Source organism: Hyperolius riggenbachi, chromosome 4 (assembly GCF_040937935.1).
Source record: "Hyperolius riggenbachi isolate aHypRig1 chromosome 4, aHypRig1.pri, whole genome shotgun sequence".
In the NCBI taxonomy this organism is placed as follows: Eukaryota; Metazoa; Chordata; class Amphibia; order Anura; family Hyperoliidae; genus Hyperolius; species Hyperolius riggenbachi.
The window spans coordinates 314,996,503-315,016,822 of NC_090649.1; the positions used below are offsets into that span (position 1 = coordinate 314,996,503).

General features: G+C 45.1%; 1 long non-coding RNA gene across 1 annotated transcript in view; it reads left to right on the forward strand.

Moving 5' to 3' along the window:
* Positions 1–20,063, forward strand: part of LOC137570789 (uncharacterized) — a 36,592-nt gene extending 16,529 nt beyond the window's left edge. The window contains exon 3 of the long non-coding RNA XR_011031183.1: positions 19,895–20,063. This is a non-coding gene — a long non-coding RNA (uncharacterized lncRNA). The remainder of the gene's footprint in view (positions 1–19,894) is intronic.
* Positions 20,064–20,320: the final 257 nt, after the last annotated feature.

A 20,320-nucleotide genomic window follows, 5' to 3' on the forward strand; every position in this document is an offset into this window, starting at 1 on the left:
TCAGTGACGCGATCCTCCGCCTCCGCCTGGCGCCGCTCACCCGCCGCAACATCCCGCCGGCCATACGGAAGCGCCGGCGGGATGTTAACCCGATGATCGCCGCATACAAAGTGTATAATACACTTTGTAATGTTTGCAAAGTGTATTATACAGGCTGCCTCCTGCCCTGGTGATCCCAGTGTCCGAGGGACCACCAGGGCAGGCTGCAGCCACCCTAGTCTGCACCAAGCACACTGATTCCCCCCCCCTGCCCCCGATCGCCCACAGCACCCATCAGACCCCCCCCCCCTGCCCACCCCCCAGACCCCTGTTTGCACCCAATCACCCCCCTAATCACCCATCAATCACTCCCTGTCACTATCTGTCAACGCTATTTTTTTTTATCCCCCCCCCTGCCCCCTGCTCCCTCCTGATCACCCCCCCCCCACCCCTCAGATTCTCCCCAGACCCCCCCAGACCCCCCCATGTACTGTATGCATCTATCCCCCCTGATCACCTGTCAATCCCCTGTCAATCACCTGTCAATCACCCCCTGTCACTGCCACCCATCAATCAGCCCCTAACCTGCCCCTTGCGGGCAATCTGATCACCCACCCACACCAATAGATAGCCCGCAGATCCGACATCAGATCACCACCCAAGCGCAGTGTTTACATCTATTCTCTCCTCTAAACACCCACTAATTACCCATCAATCACCCATCAATCACCCCCTATCACCACCTGTCACTGTTACCCATCAGATCAGATCCTAATCTGCCCCTTGCGGGCACCCAATCACCCGCCTACACGCTCAGATTGCCCTCAGACCCCCCCTTATCAATTCGCCAGGGCATTATTTACATCTGTCCTTCCCTGTAATAACCCACTGATCACCTGTCAATCACCTGTCAATCACCCATCAATAACCCCCTGTCACTGCCACCCATCAATCACCCCCAGTCACTGCCACCCATCAATCAGCCCCTAACCTGCCCCTTGCGGGCAAACTGATCACCCACCCACACCAATAGATCGCCCGCAGATCCGACATCAGATCACCACCCAAGCGCAGTGTTTACATCTATTCTCTCCTCTAAACACCCACTAATTACCCATCAATCACCCATCAATCACCCCCTATCACCACCTGTCACTGTTACCCATCAGATCAGACCCTAATCTGCCCCTTGCGGGCACCCAATCACCCGCCTACATGCTCAGATTGCCCTCAGACCCCCCCTTATCAATTTGCCAGGGCATTATTTACATCTGTCCTTCCCTGTAATAACCCACTGATCACCTGTCAATCACCTGTCAATTACCCATCAATCACCCCCTGTCACTGCCACCCATCAATCACCCCCTGTCACTGCCACCCATCAATCACCCCCTGTCACTGCCACCCATCAATCAGCCCCTAACCTGCCCCTTGCGGGCAAACTGATCACCCACCCACACCAATAGATCGCCCGCAGATCCGACATCAGATCACCACCCAAGCGCAGTGTTTACATCTATTCTCTCCTCTAAACACCCACTAATTACCCATCAATCACCCCCTATCACCACCTGTCACTGTTACCCATCAGATCAGACCCTAATCTGCCCCTTGCGGGCACCCAATCACCCGCCTACATGCTCACATTGCCCTCAGACCCCCCCTTATCAATTCGCCAGGGCATTATTTACATATGTCCTTTCCTGTAATAACCCACTGATCACCTGTCAATCACCTGTCAATAACCCATCAATCACCCCCTGTCACTGCCACCCATCAATCACCCCCTGTCACTGCCACCCATCAATCAGCCCCTAACCTGCCCCTTGCGGGCAAACTGATCACCCACCCACACCAATTGATCGCCCGCAGATCCGACATCAGATCACCTCCCAAGCGCAGTGTTTACATCTATTCTCTACCCTAAACACCCACTAATTACCCATCAATCACCCCCTATCACCACCTGTCACTGTGACCTATCAGATCAGACCCTAATCTGCCCCTTGCGGGCACCCAATCACCCGCCTACACGCTCAGATTGCCCTCAGCCCCCCCCCTTATCAATTAGCCAGTGCAATACTTACATCTGTTCTCCCCTGTAATAACCCACTGATTACCTGTCAATCACCTATCAATCACCCATCAATCACCCCCTGTCACTGCCACCCATCAATCACCCGCTGTCACTGCCACCCATCAATCACCCCCTGTCACTGCCACCCATCAATCAGCCCCTAACCTGCCCCTTGCGGGCAAACTGATCACCCACCCACACCAATATATCGCCCGCAGATCCGACGTCCGATCACCTCCCAAGTGCAGTGTTTACATCTGTTCTCTACCCTAAACACCCACTAATTTCCCATCAATCACCCCCTGTCACTGCTACCTATCAGATTAGACCCCTATCTGCCCCTAGGGCACTCAATCTCCCGCCCACACCCTCAGAATGCCCTCAGACCCCAGCCCTGATCACCTCGCCAGTGCATTGCTTGCATCTATTCCCCCCTCTAATCACACCTTGAGACACCCATCAATCACCTCCTGTCACCCCCTAGCACACCTACCCATCAGATCAGGCCCTAATTTGCCCTGTGTGGGCTCCTGATCACTCGGCCAAACCCTCAGATCCCCCTCAGACCCCCTTCCGATCACCTCCCCAGTGGATTGATTGCATCTATTTTCCCCTCCAACCACCCCCTGAGACACCCATCAATCACCTCCTGTCACCCCCCTAGCACTCCTATCCATCAGATCAGGCCCAATACAACCTGTCATCTAAAAGGCCACCCTGCTTATGACCGGTTCCACAAAATTCGGCCCCTCATAGACCACCTGTCATCAAAATTTGCAGATGCTTATACCCCTGAACAGTCATTTTGAGACATTTGGTTTCCAGACTACTCACGGTTTTGGACCCGTAAAATGCCAGGGCGGTATAGGAACCCCACAAGTGACCCCATTTTAGAAAAAAAGACACCCCAAGGTATTCCGTTAGGTGTATGACGAGTTCATAGAAGATTTTATTTTTTGTCAAAAGTTAGTGGAAATTGATTTTTATTGGTTTTTTTTCACAAAGTGTCATTTTTCACTAACTTGTGACAAAAAATAAAATCTTCTATGAGCTCGCCATACATCTAACGGAATACCTTGGGGTGTCTTCTTTCTAAAATGGGGTCACTTGTGGGGTTCCTATACTGCCCTGGCATTTTAGGGGCCCTAAAACCGCGAGGAGTAGTCTAGAAAACAAATGCCTCAAAATGACCTGTGAATAGGACGTTGGGCCCCTTAGCGCACCTAGGCTGCAAAAAAGTGTCACACATGTGGTACCGCCGTACTCAGGAAAAGTAGTATAATGTGTTTTGGGGTGTATTTTTACACATACCCATGCTGGGTGGGAGAAATTTCTATGTAAATGGACAATTGTGTGTAAAAAAAAATCAAACAATTGTCATTTACAGAGATATTTCTCCCACTTAGCATGGGCATGTGTAAAAATACACCCCAAAACGCATTATACTACTTCTCCTGAGTACGGTGGTACCACATGTGTGGCACTTTTTTACACCCTAAGTACGCTAAGGGGCCCAAAGTCCAATGAGTACGTTTAGGATTTCATAGGTCATTTTGCGACATTTGGTTTCAAGACTACTCCTCACGGTTTAGGGCCCCTAAAATGCCAGGGCAGTATAGGAACCCCACAAATGACCCCATTCTAGAAAGAAGACACCCAAAGGTATTCTGTACGGAGTATGGTGAGTTCATAGAAGATTTTATTTTTTGTCACAAGTTAGCGGAAAATGACACTTTGTGAAAAAAAAACAATTAAAATCAATTTCCGCTAACTTGTGACAAAAAAATAAAAACTTCTATGAACTCACCATACTCCTAACGGAATACCTTGGGGTGTCTTCTTTCTAAAATGGGGTTATTAGTGGGGTTCCTATACTGCCCTGGCATTTTAGGGGCCCTAAACCGTGAGGAGTAGTCTTGAAACAAAAATGACCTGTGAAATCCTAAAGGTACTCATTGGACTTTGGGCCCCTTAGTGCAGTTAGGGTGCAAAAAAGTGCCACACATGTGGTATCGCCATACTCGGGAGAAGTAGTACAATGTGTTTTGAGGTGTATTTTTATACATACCCATGCTGGGTGGGAGAAATACCTCTGTAAATGACAATCTTTTGTTTTTTTTACACACAATTGTCCATTTACAGAGTTATTTCTCCCACCCAGCATGGGTATGTGTAAAAATACACCCCAAAACACATTGTACTACTTCTCCCGAGTACGGTGATACCACATGTGTGGCACTTTTTTGCACCCTAACTGCGCTAAGGGGCCCAAAGTCCAATGAGTACCTTTAGGATTTCACAGGTCATTTTGAGAAATTTTGTTTCAAGACTACTCCTCACGGTTTAGGGCCCCTAAAATGCCAGGACAGTATAGGAACCCCACAAATGACTCCATTCTAGAAAGAAGACACCCCAAGGTATTCTGTTAGTAGTACGGTGAGTTCATAGAAGATTTTATTTTTTGTCACAAGTTAGCGGAAATTGATTTTTTTCACAAAGTGTCATTTTCCGCTAACTTGTGACAAAAAATAAAATCTTCTATGAACTCACCGTACTACTAAGGGAATACCTTGGGGTGTCTTCTTTCTAAAATGGGGTCATTTGTGGGGTTCCTATACTGTCCTGGCATTTTAGGGGCCCTAAACCGTGAGGAGTAGTCTTGAAACGAAATTTCTCAAAATGACCTGTGAAATCCTAAAGGTACTCATTGGACTTTGGGCCCCTTAGCGCAGTTAGGGTGCAAAAAAGTGCCACACATGTGGTATCGCCGTACTCAGGAGAAGTAGTACAATGTGTTTTGGGGTGTATTTTTACACATACCCATGCTGGGTGGGAGAAATAACTCTGTAAATGGACAATTGTGTGTAAAAAAAACAAAAGATTGTCATTTACAGAGGTATTTCTCCCACCCAGCATGGGTATGTATAAAAATACACCTCAAAACACATTGTACTACTTCTCCCGAGTATGGCGATACCACATGTGTGGCACTTTTTTGCACCCTAACTGCACTAAGGGGCCCAAAGTCCAATGAGTACCTTTAGGATTTCACAGGTCATTTTTGTTTCAAGACTACTCCTCACGGTTTAGGGCCCCTAAAATGCCAGGGCAGTATAGGAACCCCACAAATGACCCCATTCTAGAAAGAAGACACCCAAAGGTATTCTGTACGGAGTATGGTGAGTTCATAGAAGATTTTATTTTTTGTCACAAGTTAGCGGAAAATGACACTTTGTGAAAAAAAAACAATTAAAATCAATTTCCGCTAACTTGTGACAAAAAAATAAAAACTTCTATGAACTCACCATACTCCTAACGGAATACCTTGGGGTGTCTTCTTTCTAAAATGGGGTTATTAGTGGGGTTCCTATACTGCCCTGGCATTTTAGGGGCCCTAAACCGTGAGGAGTAGTCTTGAAACAAAAATGACCTGTGAAATCCTAAAGGTACTCATTGGACTTTGGGCCCCTTAGCGCAGTTAGGGTGCAAAAAAGTGCCACACATGTGGTATCGCCATACTCGGGAGAAGTAGTACAATGTGTTTTGAGGTGTATTTTTATACATACCCATGCTGGGTGGGAGAAATACCTCTGTAAATGACAATCTTTTGTTTTTTTTACACACAATTGTCCATTTACAGAGTTATTTCTCCCACCCAGCATGGGTATGTGTAAAAATACACCCCAAAACACATTGTACTACTTCTCCCGAGTACGGTGATACCACATGTGTGGCACTTTTTTGCACCCTAACTGCGCTAAGGGGCCCAAAGTCCAATGAGTACCTTTAGGATTTCACAGGTCATTTTGAGAAATTTTGTTTCAAGACTACTCCTCACGGTTTAGGGCCCCTAAAATGCCAGGACAGTATAGGAACCCCACAAATGACTCCATTCTAGAAAGAAGACACCCCAAGGTATTCTGTTAGTAGTACGGTGAGTTCATAGAAGATTTTATTTTTTGTCACAAGTTAGCGGAAATTGATTTTTTTCACAAAGTGTCATTTTCCGCTAACTTGTGACAAAAAATAAAATCTTCTATGAACTCACCGTACTACTAAGGGAATACCTTGGGGTGTCTTCTTTCTAAAATGGGGTCATTTGTGGGGTTCCTATACTGTCCTGGCATTTTAGGGGCCCTAAACCGTGAGGAGTAGTCTTGAAACGAAATTTCTCAAAATGACCTGTGAAATCCTAAAGGTACTCATTGGACTTTGGGCCCCTTAGCGCAGTTAGGGTGCAAAAAAGTGCCACACATGTGGTATCGCCGTACTCAGGAGAAGTAGTACAATGTGTTTTGGGGTGTATTTTTACACATACCCATGCTGGGTGGGAGAAATAACTCTGTAAATGGACAATTGTGTGTAAAAAAAACAAAAGATTGTCATTTACAGAGGTATTTCTCCCACCCAGCATGGGTATGTATAAAAATACACCTCAAAACACATTGTACTACTTCTCCCGAGTATGGCGATACCACATGTGTGGCACTTTTTTGCACCCTAACTGCACTAAGGGGCCCAAAGTCCAATGAGTACCTTTAGGATTTCACAGGTCATTTTTGTTTCAAGACTACTCCTCACGGTTTAGGGCCCCTAAAATGCCAGGGCAGTATAGGAACCCCACAAATGACCCCATTTTAGAAAGAAGACACCCAAAGGTATTCTGTACGGAGTATGGTGAGTTCATAGAAGATTTTATTTTTTGTCACAAGTTAGCGGAAAATGACACTTTGTGAAAAAAAAACAATTAAAATCAATTTCCGCTAACTTGTGACAAAAAAATAAAAACTTCTATGAACTCACCATACTCCTAACGGAATACCTTGGGGTGTCTTCTTTCTAAAATGGGGTTATTAGTGGGGTTCCTATACTGCCCTGGCATTTTAGGGGCCCTAAACCGTGAGGAGTAGTCTTGAAACAAAAATGACCTGTGAAATCCTAAAGGTACTCATTGGACTTTGGGCCCCTTAGTGCAGTTAGGGTGCAAAAAAGTGCCACACATGTGGTATCGCCATACTCGGGAGAAGTAGTACAATGTGTTTTGAGGTGTATTTTTATACATACCCATGCTGGGTGGGAGAAATACCTCTGTAAATGACAATCTTTTGTTTTTTTTACACACAATTGTCCATTTACAGAGTTATTTCTCCCACCCAGCATGGGTATGTGTAAAAATACACCCCAAAACACATTGTACTACTTCTCCCGAGTACGGTGATACCACATGTGTGGCACTTTTTTGCACCCTAACTGCGCTAAGGGGCCCAAAGTCCAATGAGTACCTTTAGGATTTCACAGGTCATTTTGAGAAATTTTGTTTCAAGACTACTCCTCACGGTTTAGGGCCCCTAAAATGCCAGGACAGTATAGGAACCCCACAAATGACTCCATTCTAGAAAGAAGACACCCCAAGGTATTCTGTTAGTAGTACGGTGAGTTCATAGAAGATTTTATTTTTTGTCACAAGTTAGCGGAAATTGATTTTTTTCACAAAGTGTCATTTTCCGCTAACTTGTGACAAAAAATAAAATCTTCTATGAACTCACCGTACTACTAAGGGAATACCTTGGGGTGTCTTCTTTCTAAAATGGGGTCATTTGTGGGGTTCCTATACTGTCCTGGCATTTTAGGGGCCCTAAACCGTGAGGAGTAGTCTTGAAACAAAATTTCTCAAAATGACCTGTGAAATCCTAAAGGTACTCATTGGACTTTGGGCCCCTTAGCGCAGTTAGGGTGCAAAAAAGTGCCACACATGTGGTATCGCCGTACTCAGGAGAAGTAGTATAATGTGTTTTGGGGTGTATTTGTACACATACCCATGCTGAGTGGGAGAAAGATCTCTGTAAATGGACAATTGTGTGTAAAAAAAATTAAAAAATTGTCATTTACAGAGATATTTCTCCCACCCAGCATCGGTATGTGTAAAAATACACCCCAAAACACATTATACTACTTCTCCTGAGTACGGCAATACCACATGTGTGGCACTTTTTTGCAGCCTAACTGCGCTAAGGGGCCCAAAGTCCAATGAGCACCTTTAGGCTTTACAGGGGTGCTTACAAATTAGCACCCCCCAAAATGCGAGGACAGTAAACACACCCCACAAATGACCCCATTTTGGAAAGTAGACACTTCAAGGTATTCAGAGAGGGGCATGGTGAGTCCGTGGCAGATTTCATTTTTTTTGTCGCAAGTTAGAAGAAATGGAAACTTTTTTTTTTTGTCACAAAGTGTCATTTTCCGCTTACTTGTGACAAAAATTAATATCTTCTATGAACTCATTATGCCTCTCAGTGAATACTTTGGGATGTCTTCTTTCCAAAATGGGGTCATTTGGGGGGTATTTATACTATCCTGGAATTCTAGCCCCTCATGAAACATGACAGGGGGTCAGAAAAGTCATAGATGCTTGAAAATGGGAAAATTCACTTTTTGCACCATAGTTTGTAAACGCTATAACTTTTACCCAAATCAATAAATATACACTGAATGGGGTTTTTTTTATCCAAAACATGTTTGTCCACATTTTTCACGCTGCATGTATACAGAAATTGTACTTTATTTGAAAAATGTCAGCACAGAAAGTTAAATTCAGAAATTCATGTCTTTTTTGATGAATATAATAAAAAGTAAAAATCGCAGGAGCAATCAAATAGCACCAAAAGAAAGCTTTATTAGTGACAAGAAAAGGAGCCAAAATTCATTTAGGTGGTAGGTTGTATGAGCGAGCAATAAACCGTGAAAGCTGCAGTGGTCTGAATGGAAAAAAAGTGGCCGGTCCTTAAGGGGTAGAAAGCCCTAGGTCCTCAAGTGGTTAATTTTGTTTACTAGTGTGGAAAGGGGTTAACCACTGGGAAAAGTTTCTTCTCTTCTTGTAACTAAGATCCCTATGAACCTCTTAGCCTATAGAGCATAGCGTATAAGCCCTAAATAGGTGTTCTGATAGCGTATAAGCCCTAAATAGGTGTTCTGATAATTTCCTGTTTGTTGCCTTCTTAAGTGGGATGTAGCTGTCACTTGTGTGTTTAAAGTGGAGGGCTTCAACAGGAAGCATGGTAACATGGTTGGGCCGAACTTTAGGCACTGGTTCTGTGAACTTGGATTACATCCTATCTTGCAATCTTTTCTTTATCAAAGGAGCCTATTTTCCACATGATATTTCTCTATTTCTCTTCTTCCATTTTCAAAATATTATTACCAGTTGTTTTCCCCAATTTTTATATAGAAGAAATGAAGGGCATTATTTTTCACTAGTAAAATATGCTGCAAAAGTGGAAAAGGTTGTCCTAAATACTTAAAATGGAGGAAAAAAATATAGATTGGAAGTCATTTAAACAGTGAAAGAGTGGTGAATAAGTCTAGTCTTGTTTAGTTACCCCATTGTCAATTCAGTACCTGGAGCTGTTTTAGTCATTCTTTTCTAGCCCTTTCAGAAAATGTGACATTTGTCCTCAGAAATGCTAGTTTGGTATCTATTCCAATGTATTCCAAAGCAGTATTTATCTCTCCCGCTCTATGGGTCGTACTAGTGGGTCTTTGGACAATCAATTAAATGATACTTTGTAAAAGATGAAAACGGGTTTACTAGCAAAATTGCTAAAATCTGGGGGATTTTACCGTAAAAATACGAGAATGCGCGAAACGCACAAAATTATTTATTTTTAGTGCAAAATTTCGCAACAAATCCCAAAATTATTACAAAATTCTTTTCAATGGCATTTTTGCTTGAAAGTTGAATTTACCATAATTGTTGCGAAAATTAATGTGAAAAGAATTTCTGCATTTTCGCTCATCACTGGAAACAATTAGAATATATCTTGCCACTGTAACCAAGGCCTGCAAAGTAGGTATACTGCAGTGTTTATCTTTTCTTGTGGGGTGCCCAGTGAAGTGAGCATTTTCTTGGACTCTGTTCGAGAAAGCAGTCCAACCTTAAGGTGGCCACTGATAGTCCAATTTCTATCGAAAAATCGTTAGAGCGATCAGAAATTCTGATCGGAATAAAAATCGTTCACTAGACTATCAACGAACCAATCTTTGCTTCCTATCTATCACAACCAATCAAGAAAATCCAAATTTTGGTTTGACAAAAATCCAATCGGATGACTTTTTTTTATAATCATTCATAATCGATTGTGCCCATCACCTGAGATTATTTTTAACCAATCCGATCAGAATTTCTGATCGCTCAAACAATTTTTTGCTAGAAATTGTACCGTTAGTGGCCACCTTTAGAATGCACCCTCATCTGTTTCTACGTTTATTAAATATTTTCATAACATCCCAGCCATTTAGGCATAGCTGGATTAACTATAAACTGCACCAGAAGTCCCTGCTGTTACATACATTTCTTAGTCCAAAAACAGAGTACTCTTATGGGAATATGAATGGAGAATTAGGGGGCACTGAGTATATAATGTAATCAATGTATTAATCAATATAGAAAATCCAAACGTCACTTTAACAACAATAAAAAAAACCCGTGGCTATAAAAGGATGCAAGTCCCACACATGCGCAGTACGTCTGAGGAAGTCAATTGTGACGAAATGCGTCACGTGCTGTGTACTGCGGAACCAGGAAGTTGCCTCTACTGGCGTCCACCGTGCCTCCGCACTCTTCCTCTCGGTGATGCGCTAATGCGGCCTTAGGGTCGCATGAAGAGGACTTAACGTTACCGGTGGATGTGACCTTTACGTCGCACCAGGAGGAATACTTGTGCTACTGCAATCTGCAGCTTGATGCGGTTTGAGACTAGTCTAAAGGACATCCCGCTTGCGGTTACAGCCTACAGATCCTGCCTGTTGGTCACGTGCGTTCAAGAGCCTTATGGCTATAAGCATTACTGATCGAGGTTTGGCCTGTATAGGCCAGTAATGAGTGTTTACATGCTAAATACATAGAGACATACCAGCAAACGGTATACGGGGTGACTTATATTATCCTACAGTCGGCATTTACAAATTGAAGCATTATAAAATCTGGGCCGGAAGATAATTAAATGTGTACACAATACAGGTTCCCTTAAAAGGAGTGCACTCCAAGGTAGAACTGTAACGGCGCCTCAACTTATGCTCTATATTGTTTGTAAGGGTTTTTTTTTATTGTTGTTATAGTAATGTTTAGATTTTCTATATTGCTTAATAAATTGATTACATTATATACTCAGTGCTTCCTAATTCTCTTTTTATATGACTATATTACATAGGTGAGACGAGTAACACGGTTCAGGGTAGATATCCCGTAGCTCTCTAGCGATTGTACTCCTAGGGGAAATCTGCCCAAATAAGTTAATTTAGGTGCACAGCCGAGTGGCTACACCAGGTACAACCATATGGCACAATGCAAGCTTGCAGCTATGGTGCACTGGGTGCATTGGTTGGGCACTAGCGATCAGCTAATGGTGCTGTAATTAAGCTATTAGTAGCTGAACTCTGGATATCGACTTTAGGGCCCTTTTACACTTAAACAGTTGCTCTCCGTTAAAACAGAAATAAAAGTGATGCCCATGTTTTCCTATGGCACCTTTCACACTTAACACGTTTTAACTGAAATCTTTTTCACAATGCACTGCTATGGATAAAATGCATACTAATGCGTACCAACACACACTGACGCGTACCAACTGATTAAGTGTAAATGGGCCCTTAGGCTTCAGCTATGACATAGCTGAACCTTGGAAGGTTGGCTATTATGTAATTGAGATCTAAAACTTAGCATTAGAAGAATTAGTGTTATAGGAAAGGGTAGAGCGGGATAGAGATCATATGATAGGGGTTAGTGTTGGGAGGTTAGTGTTAGGGGTAAGTGAGGGAGGTTTGTGTTAGGCATAGGTAGGGAGTTTAGTTTTAGGTTTAGATACGGGGGTTAAGAGTTGTTGGGCACCACTTAAGCCAATAGCAGACTATCGGTAATACTAAATTGCCAGCATTGAAACTATCAGCAACACCCAGGGCCGGCGCTACCATAGAGGCAAAGGAGGCAGCTGCCCCAGGGCCCCAGAGCTTGTAGGGGCCCCCAGTGGCTACAAGAGGAAAAAAATGTTTTCAAATCGACCTTATAGTTTTTGAGAAAATCGATTTTAAAATTTCAAAGGAAAAAAAATACACATTTAAAAACCAGCCGACTTTAATGGTTAATAGCAAATCCACCTTAAATTCTAGAAACCCCAAATTTGCAGGATATGTTAAGGAGATCATTGGGAATAAGAGGAAAAAACAATTTTTCAAAAAGACCTTATCGTTTTTGAGAAAATCGATTTAAAAGTTTCAAAGGAAAAAAAATACACATTTAAAAACCAGCCGACTTTAATGGTTAATAGCAAATCCACCTTAAATTCTAGAAACCCCATATTTGCAGGATATGTTAAGGAGATCATTGGGAATAAGAAGAAAAAACAATTTTTCAAAAAGATCTTATAGTTTTTGAGAAAATTGATTTTAAAGTTTCGAAGGAAAAAAGTATACTTTTAAATGCGGTAAATGTCACTTTTAGTACCTAATGGTAGTGTAATTTTACATGTATCAAAAGAAAGAGCAATACATTTCCTGACGGGGTTTCCAGGGGGTCCATACGCAGCCGCAGCGCTTTGGCCAGGGATCGCTATACAGCCGCAATATGGCTGTATGAAGATCCCTGGCATTTTTTTCCTATTTTCCCAAATTTTTTTTTATGTTTATGTTGTTTTTTTTTTTAAATTATGTGGGGTCCCCCCTCCTGAAACTTTTTAACCCCTTGTCCCCCATGCAGGGTGGGGTAGCCAGAATGTGGAGCTCCGACCGATTGGGGCTTCGAACCCTGACTATCCCAGCTGCAAAAAAGGTCCCTTAATGCCAATTTTTGCTCCGGGGTATCTGTTGGGGGGGGCCCCCAGGTTTATTTTGCCCTGGGGCCCCATTGTTGCTTAAACCGGCCCTGGCAACACCAGTTGCCCAAATGAACAGATGACTGATATAAACGTGTTCAAATCTGCCTGCTCAAACTAGTATTTTTGGTCTCTATTCCTCTATCTAGATTTAATGTTAATCATGTTTCAGAAATCTTGCCACACTAGAAACTCTAAGGGCTAGTTCACAACACTCGGTTGCGTCACAGTACTCAGGGCCGGATCTATACTTTTTGCTGCCTGAGGCAAACTTGTGAGGATGCAGCGACGGCACCCCCCCCCCCCCCCTCCTTTGATTTGAAATGATTGCACAGCACTAAACAACTTGCACTGCACATTAGGCGCAGTGCAAAAAAAAAAACACAATCAGTATAGGTAAGTAGGTAGCCAGGTATAGGTGCCCCTTGTATAGGTCAGACAGGTATAGTTGCCCCAGTATAGGTAGCCAGTATAGTTGCCCCCAGTATAGGTTAGCCAGGTAGGTGCCCCCAGTAGGTAGCCAGTTTAGCTGCCCCAGTATAGGTAGCCAGTATAGTTGCCTCCTGTGTAGGTAGCCAGTATAGTTGCCCTCAGTATAGGTAGCCGTGTAGGTGACCCGAGTATAGGTATCCAGTATAGTTGCCGCCAGTATAGGTTAGCCAGGTAGGTGCCCCCAGTAGGTAGCCAGTATAGTTGCTCCCTGTATAGGTAGCCAGTATAGTTGCCCCCAGTATAGGCTAGCCAGGTAGATGCCCCCAGTAGGTAGCCAGTTTAGTTGCCCCCAGTATAGGTAGCCAATAGCCATTATAGTTGCCCCCTGCATAGGTAGCCAGTATAGTTGCGCCCAGTATAGGTAGCCAGGTAGGTGCCCCCAGTATAGGTAGCCAGTATAGTTGCCCCAAGTATAGGTTAGTCAGGTAGGTGCCCCCAGTATAGGTAGCTTGTATAGGTAGCCAGCATAGTTGCCCCCAGTATAGGTAGCCAGGTAGGTGCCCCCAGTATAGGTAGCCAGTATAGTTGCCCCCAGTATAGGTTAGCCACTCGTGCATCACTGCACTCCTTTCAGGCAGCATCATTGGCGGACCACCTCGGACAGTACTGCATTGTAACTGATTGTGTTATTCTAACTCGCTGCAGGTAGTGTTGGGCGAACAGTGTTCGCCACTGTTCGGGTTCTGCAGAACATCACCCTGTTCGGGTGATGTTCGAGTTCGGCCGAACACCTGACGGTGCTCGGCCAAACCGTTCGGCCACATGGCCGAACTAAGAGCGCATGGCCGAACGTTCCCCGAACGTTCGGCTAGCGCTGTGATTGGCCGAACGGGTCACGTGGTTCGGGCCCGAACGCGCTCTGATTGGCCGAACGGTCACGTGGTTCGGGTAAATAAATACCCGAACCACGTCATATCTCCGCCATTTGTCTGTGGGTTTAGCTTTGGGTAGGCAGGCAGGGTAGTTCGCTCTCCAGCCACGCTAGCCAGGGTCCCCCCCAGTCATTGTGTGTCGCTGCTGGGAACAGTAGTACACCGCTCGCTCAGCCACACTATATATAGCATTGTTTACTGCCACTGTGTACCTCGCTCAGCCACGCTATATATATAGCATTGTGTTTTCTGACACTCTGTGTACACGGCTTAGGCTAGCCTGACTAATATAGCATTGTGTGTACTGCCACTGTGCACCTCGCTCAGCCACGCTATATATAGCATTGTGTGTACTGCCACTGTGCACCTCGCTCAGCCACGCTATATATAGCATTGTGTGTACTGCCACTGTGCACCTTGCTCAGCCACGCTATATATAGCATTGTGTGTACTGCCACTGTGCACCTCGCTCAGCCACGCTATATATAGCATTGTGTGTACTGCCACTGTGTACCTCGCTCAGCCACGCTATATATATAGCATTGTGTTTTCTGACACTCTGTGTACACGGCTTAGCCTGGCTATATAGCATTGTGTGTACTGCCACTGTGCACCTCGCTCAGCCACGCTATATATAGCATTGTGTTTTCTGACACTCTGTGTACACGGCTTAGCCTGACTAATATAGCATTGTGTGTACTGCCACTGTGCACCTCGCTCAGCCACGCTATATATAGCATTGTGTTTTCTGACACTCTGTGTACACGGCTTAGCCTGGCTATATAGCATTGTGTGTACTGCCACTGTGCACCTCGCTCAGCCACGCTATATATAGCATTGTGTTTACTGCCACTCTGTGTACACGGCTCAGCCAGACTATATAGCATTGTGTGTACTGCCACTCTGTGTACACCGCTCAGCCAGACTATATAGCATTGCGTACTCTGCCAGTCAGTGTGTATATTGCTGGGATCAGTAATACTCCACTCACCGCCAACCACTATATGAGCTCACCATGAGTTCCTCAGAGACCTCCGCTGTGAGCAGCACTCCCAACAACAGCAACAGCCAACGCCCCACGCAAGCTATAACATCCACTACAGCAGCCAGTGGTCAGCAGCAGCCCTCTCCGGAGGAGAATGTTGTGTCCATCGGTCCGTCGCCAGAACGATTAATGAGGGCTGCCATTGAGGAGATGATGGGGCCTGATGTGGAGGAGGAGGTCGGGCTCAGGCCAGCATCCCAAGTTAATGTTGAGGACGATGAGGGGTCTGTGTCTGGGGATGTTGGGGTGGCAGAGGTGGTGGGTGGGTCAGACTCAGGAGAAGAGTTGTATGATGAGGATGATGATCGGGACCATCTGTATGTGCCTCAGAGTCCGACCCCGGAAAACATGTTGTATCGTGTGTTTAGGTACTAAAATCTGCGTTCCCACTTCCCAGTACTGCCTGCAGTGCCCGGGTCCACGGATCCATATAATTTTTTGGGCAGCACTATCAAACTGTGGTACTATGAGTGAGTTGCCATGGTCCTTCTGTGCTGCCTGTCACACTCACCGTCTGTCTGCAGATGGATTGTTCAATACAGCTACGCCATCTGACATGTAGTCCTGGACCTTGACCATCTTCTCTAGGCGATTGGTGTTGGAGGACGTGGAACTGCCCGATTGCTGTTCTGTGGGCTGCTGCATGGGTGTCAGAAAATGTTCCCACTCCAAGGACACTGCCAATACCATTCCCTTTTGGGCACTAGCAGCAGCTTGTGTTCTTTGCTGCCCTCCTGGTCCTCCTGGGTTTGCTGAAGTCAGTCTGTCGGCGTACAACTGGCTAGAGAAGGAGGAGGATGTCAATCTCCTCTCTAAAGTCTCCATCCTCAAGGGCCTGCTGGAATTGTTCCATTTTTGACCTGTCTGACACTTTCTTCAATCAGTTTTTTAACATTGTGTTTGTATAAACTGGGTATAAACCCAGTAATTGGTGTTGTCCAGATTCCAGAATAATGAATAATAATGAATAGTGAATAATGCGCGGGCCGCTTTCAATGCAGTCTAGCATGAATTGAGCCATGTGTGCCAGAGAGTCCTGCCAGACTCCTCTATCTTCATGTTCTTGTAAGAGTTGTGATTGTTGTGATGCACCATATTCGTCACCAGCATCACTTTCTTCCTCTTCTGCTGTCCTTTCCCGCTAAATTGTGGAAGTCCAACGTGCACCGCTCTGTCCCTCGGCAGTGGGGGCATCCAATTCCTGCTCCAACTCCAGCTGTTCCTCGTCCTGTTCTTTGTCATACCTGGGACCAGCGTTTCCTGAGGCAGGTTGCCTGATGTTGGTATCATCACGCTGATCGTTTTCATCTTCAGAATCCCCCACTTGCATCATGCCAGCGGTTTCCATCTTCAACATTGATTTCTTCAGTAAACACAGCAGTGGTATTGTAATGCTGACTGTAGAGTTGTCACTGCTCAGTCACGCAACGTGGATTGCTCAAAATTTTGGAGGACTTGGCAGAGATCCAACATGGTGGCCCAATCAGATCCACAGAAGCTTGGTAGCTACTAGCTGCTGGAATGCGCCTCGGCACTGCGCAAAAGCGTGCTAGCATGTGCAGCGTAGAATTCCAGCGCGTAGGCAGGGACATCACCCAGCGAGCGATGGTGCGCTGGATTGAAGCGCTCCTGCATCTCTTGGTGAGTCCTTCAGAAGCGGTACTGGACTTTTAACAATTTTTTTTTTTCCTTCAACAGAAGATCTGCCACGTTGGAGTGAGGAGGACGCCGCCGACCCCGACACCAAGCTGAACCCCGGCGAACTCCAAGCAGAGGATCTTCAGGAACCCTCAAGGCTTTGAGCAAGCTGAGGAGGATCAGCAGTCCCAACGAGACCTCTCCTCATATGCGACTGAGTGCAGTGGAGCTCCCCAGAACAACCTCTCAGTTGTCACTTTGTCACTGGTCACTTTGTCACTTGTCACTTTGTCATTTTGTCACTTGTCACTTTGTCACTTGTCACTTGTCACTTTGTCACTTGTCACTTTGTCATTTTGTCACTTGTCACTTTGTCACTTGTCACTTGTCACTTTGTCACTTGTCACTTTGTCATTTTGTCACTTGTCACTTTGTCATTTTGTCACTTGTCACTTGTCACTTCTCACTTTGTCACTTGTCACTTTGTCATTTTGTCACTTGTCACTTTGTCATTTTGTCACTTTGTCATTTTGTCACTTTGTCACTTTGTCACTAGTCACTTTGTCACTTGGTAACTTGTCCAGATGATCTCGGTACACCTCCTGAGATTCAAATTCCTGCACACATTGCTCTGGGATTTGGGTGTGATGAATGATGCATCTAACTGGCCACCGGAGGCAATTAAGGCCTTCAAAACATTGAAAGCAGCTTTCTGTTCCGCCCCCATTTTGCGTCATGTTGAGTTGTTGACGTCATGTTCATCCTCGGCCTCGCCTTGCATTTCAGTGCGAGGTGCATTTTCCACAGAAAAAGGTTGTGAATCCGGGCACAACATTTGTGGCTGTTCCATTGACCTTTCACAGGTAGAAGATTGTGGGGGTGGGAATAGCTCCTCCGAATAGCCCATTGTGTCCTGAAAACTACTCATTGCATTGCTTTGCGCACACATTTTTTTGTCCTCATGCAAGGCCTGAGTTGCACCTGAAAGCGTGGCCTTCTCCTCCTGCGCCTCCTCCTGTTCCATCACGTCTGCTGCTGCTGGGTTAGCGTTGACGCCTGGTCCCTGTTTATTGAACCTCTTATCTTTATTACATTTATGACTGCATGGCGGTAAAAAGCATGCCATCCGCACGCTTCTTGTCCTCATGCAAGGCCTGGGTTGTTGTGTCTCAAAAAGCATGGCCTTCTCCTCCTGCGCCTGCTCCTGTTCCATCACGTGTGCTGCTGCTGCTGGGTTACCATTACCAGTCCCTTTTCCTGGAACCTCTTCTCTGTATTACATTTATGACTGCATGGCGACAAAAAGCATGTTACCTGTGCAAAGAAACATGACATTTTCCACATTTAAAAGACAGTTTTTCCTTTGAAACTTTACAATCAATTTTCTCAAAAACTATAAGCTCTTTTTCAAATATTTTTTTTCCTCTTGTACCCACTCCCAAGGTGCACATACCCTGCTAATTTGGGGTATGTAGCATGTAAGGAAGCTTTACAAAGCACGAAAGTTCGGGTCCCCATTGACTTCCATTATGTTCGAAGTTCGGGTCGAACACCCGAACATCGCGGCCATGTTCGGCCTGTTCGGCCCGAACCCGAACATCTAGATGTTCGCCCAACACTAGCTGCAGGTATGCTTTGTATTAAAGTTTATATCCAGTCTCCATTGCAGGTCACACACATTATAAAACATGCATTGTGCAACTGACCACCGTGCACCCAGCCTAAAGGCTTCCATATACCAATATGACCAATAGAGAGATTTCTCACTAATCAAATTTGATCAGAGAGGGATCTAATGGCTGCCCATACACTGCACACAGAAATTGATTCACAACCTGTGGAACTGCCGCTGTTGCCCTGCCTCGCTGCCCCGTTCCCCCGGCCAGCAGCAATACATCACCTGTCCGCTGGCGCAAGTCCCCGGGTCCATGCTGTCCCTTCTTCCAGCATCCCCCTCCATCTCCTCTTCACTTCCTGTCCCGTCCTGTGACAAGCAGAAGTTCAAACAGTGAGCGCCCTCTACTGTTTGAACTTCGCCTTATCACAGGATGGGACAAGAAGTGAAAACGGAGAAGACACCGGAAGATGTGAGAGACTGCAAGGACCCGGGGACTTGTGTCGGTGGACATGTCCGCACGATCGATTTCAGGTGGAAATTGGTCGATCGGTCAACATTTACATTAACATTTTAAAAGTGATCATCGAATCTGCTGTATTTCGACGGGAAATTATCATAGTCTATGGGTACCTTTAACCACTTGATGACCCAGCCTTTACCCTCCCCCCCCCCTTAAGGACCAGCGCTGTTTTTTGTGATCTGTGCTGGGTGGGCTCTGCAGCCCCCAGCACAGATCAGGGTGCATGCAGAGCGATCAGATCCCCCCCTTTTTTCCCCCCTATGGGGATGATGTGCAGAGGGGGTCTGATCGCTCCTGCCTGCCTGAGGTTTGCGGGGGGGCACCTCAAAGCCCCCTCCGCAGCGAAATTCCCCCCTCCCTCTCCTACCTGTTCCCCCTGGTGATCGGGGCTGCACAGGACGCTATCCGTCCTGTGCAGCCTGTGACAGGATGTCCTCTGTCACATGGCGGCGATCCCCGGCCGCTAATTGGCCAGGGATCGTTGATCTGCCTTACGGCGCTGCTGCGCAGCAGCGCCGTTCAATGTAAACAAAGGAGACAAATGCAGAGCCGCGACTAGCAACATACAGCAGAACCTATGCGCCCATGCTGAAAAATTAACTCTTAAGGAAAAACATGTTTCCTTGTTTCTTTCTTTACTTTAACAACCTTGTCACAACAGTGGTACTGTATATTATTACTCTCTATTTTTGCACTTTTTATTTTCTTTGCACCAGCTCATATTATGCTTCACTCTTTAGTTGCATCTTATCACCACATGGTCCTAATGGCTTTATATTTTTTGGTTTTAGATTTATCTTTACATGTGGAGGCCTGATGAAGGGTCTATCCCGAAACAAGTCGATGTTGTCGCCTCAATATTTACATTTGCACTAATCTTGATGTTAATCACTGCTGTATGTTTGCCCTTCTTTCCTATGGAAAATGTTCCTTGAAGAATACTTTTTATGAATATTTTTGCACAAGTGTTGTCTTCAATAAAGATTTATTGCATTTTTATATATATATTTTTCAAGTTTCTTCAATGTTTTTTGATATACATAGCCTTGTATTGGAATAAAGTGTATATGGGTGTTGTGGCACACCTCAGAGGATATTGTTCCTTTTGATTCCCTCTATACAGAATATAAGTACAAATCTGTGCAAAGTCATTGCTGATATGTAAAAAAAATTGTGCAGTAGCCACATGTGCAGAATCTGTGTCAGTGCTAGCCTGT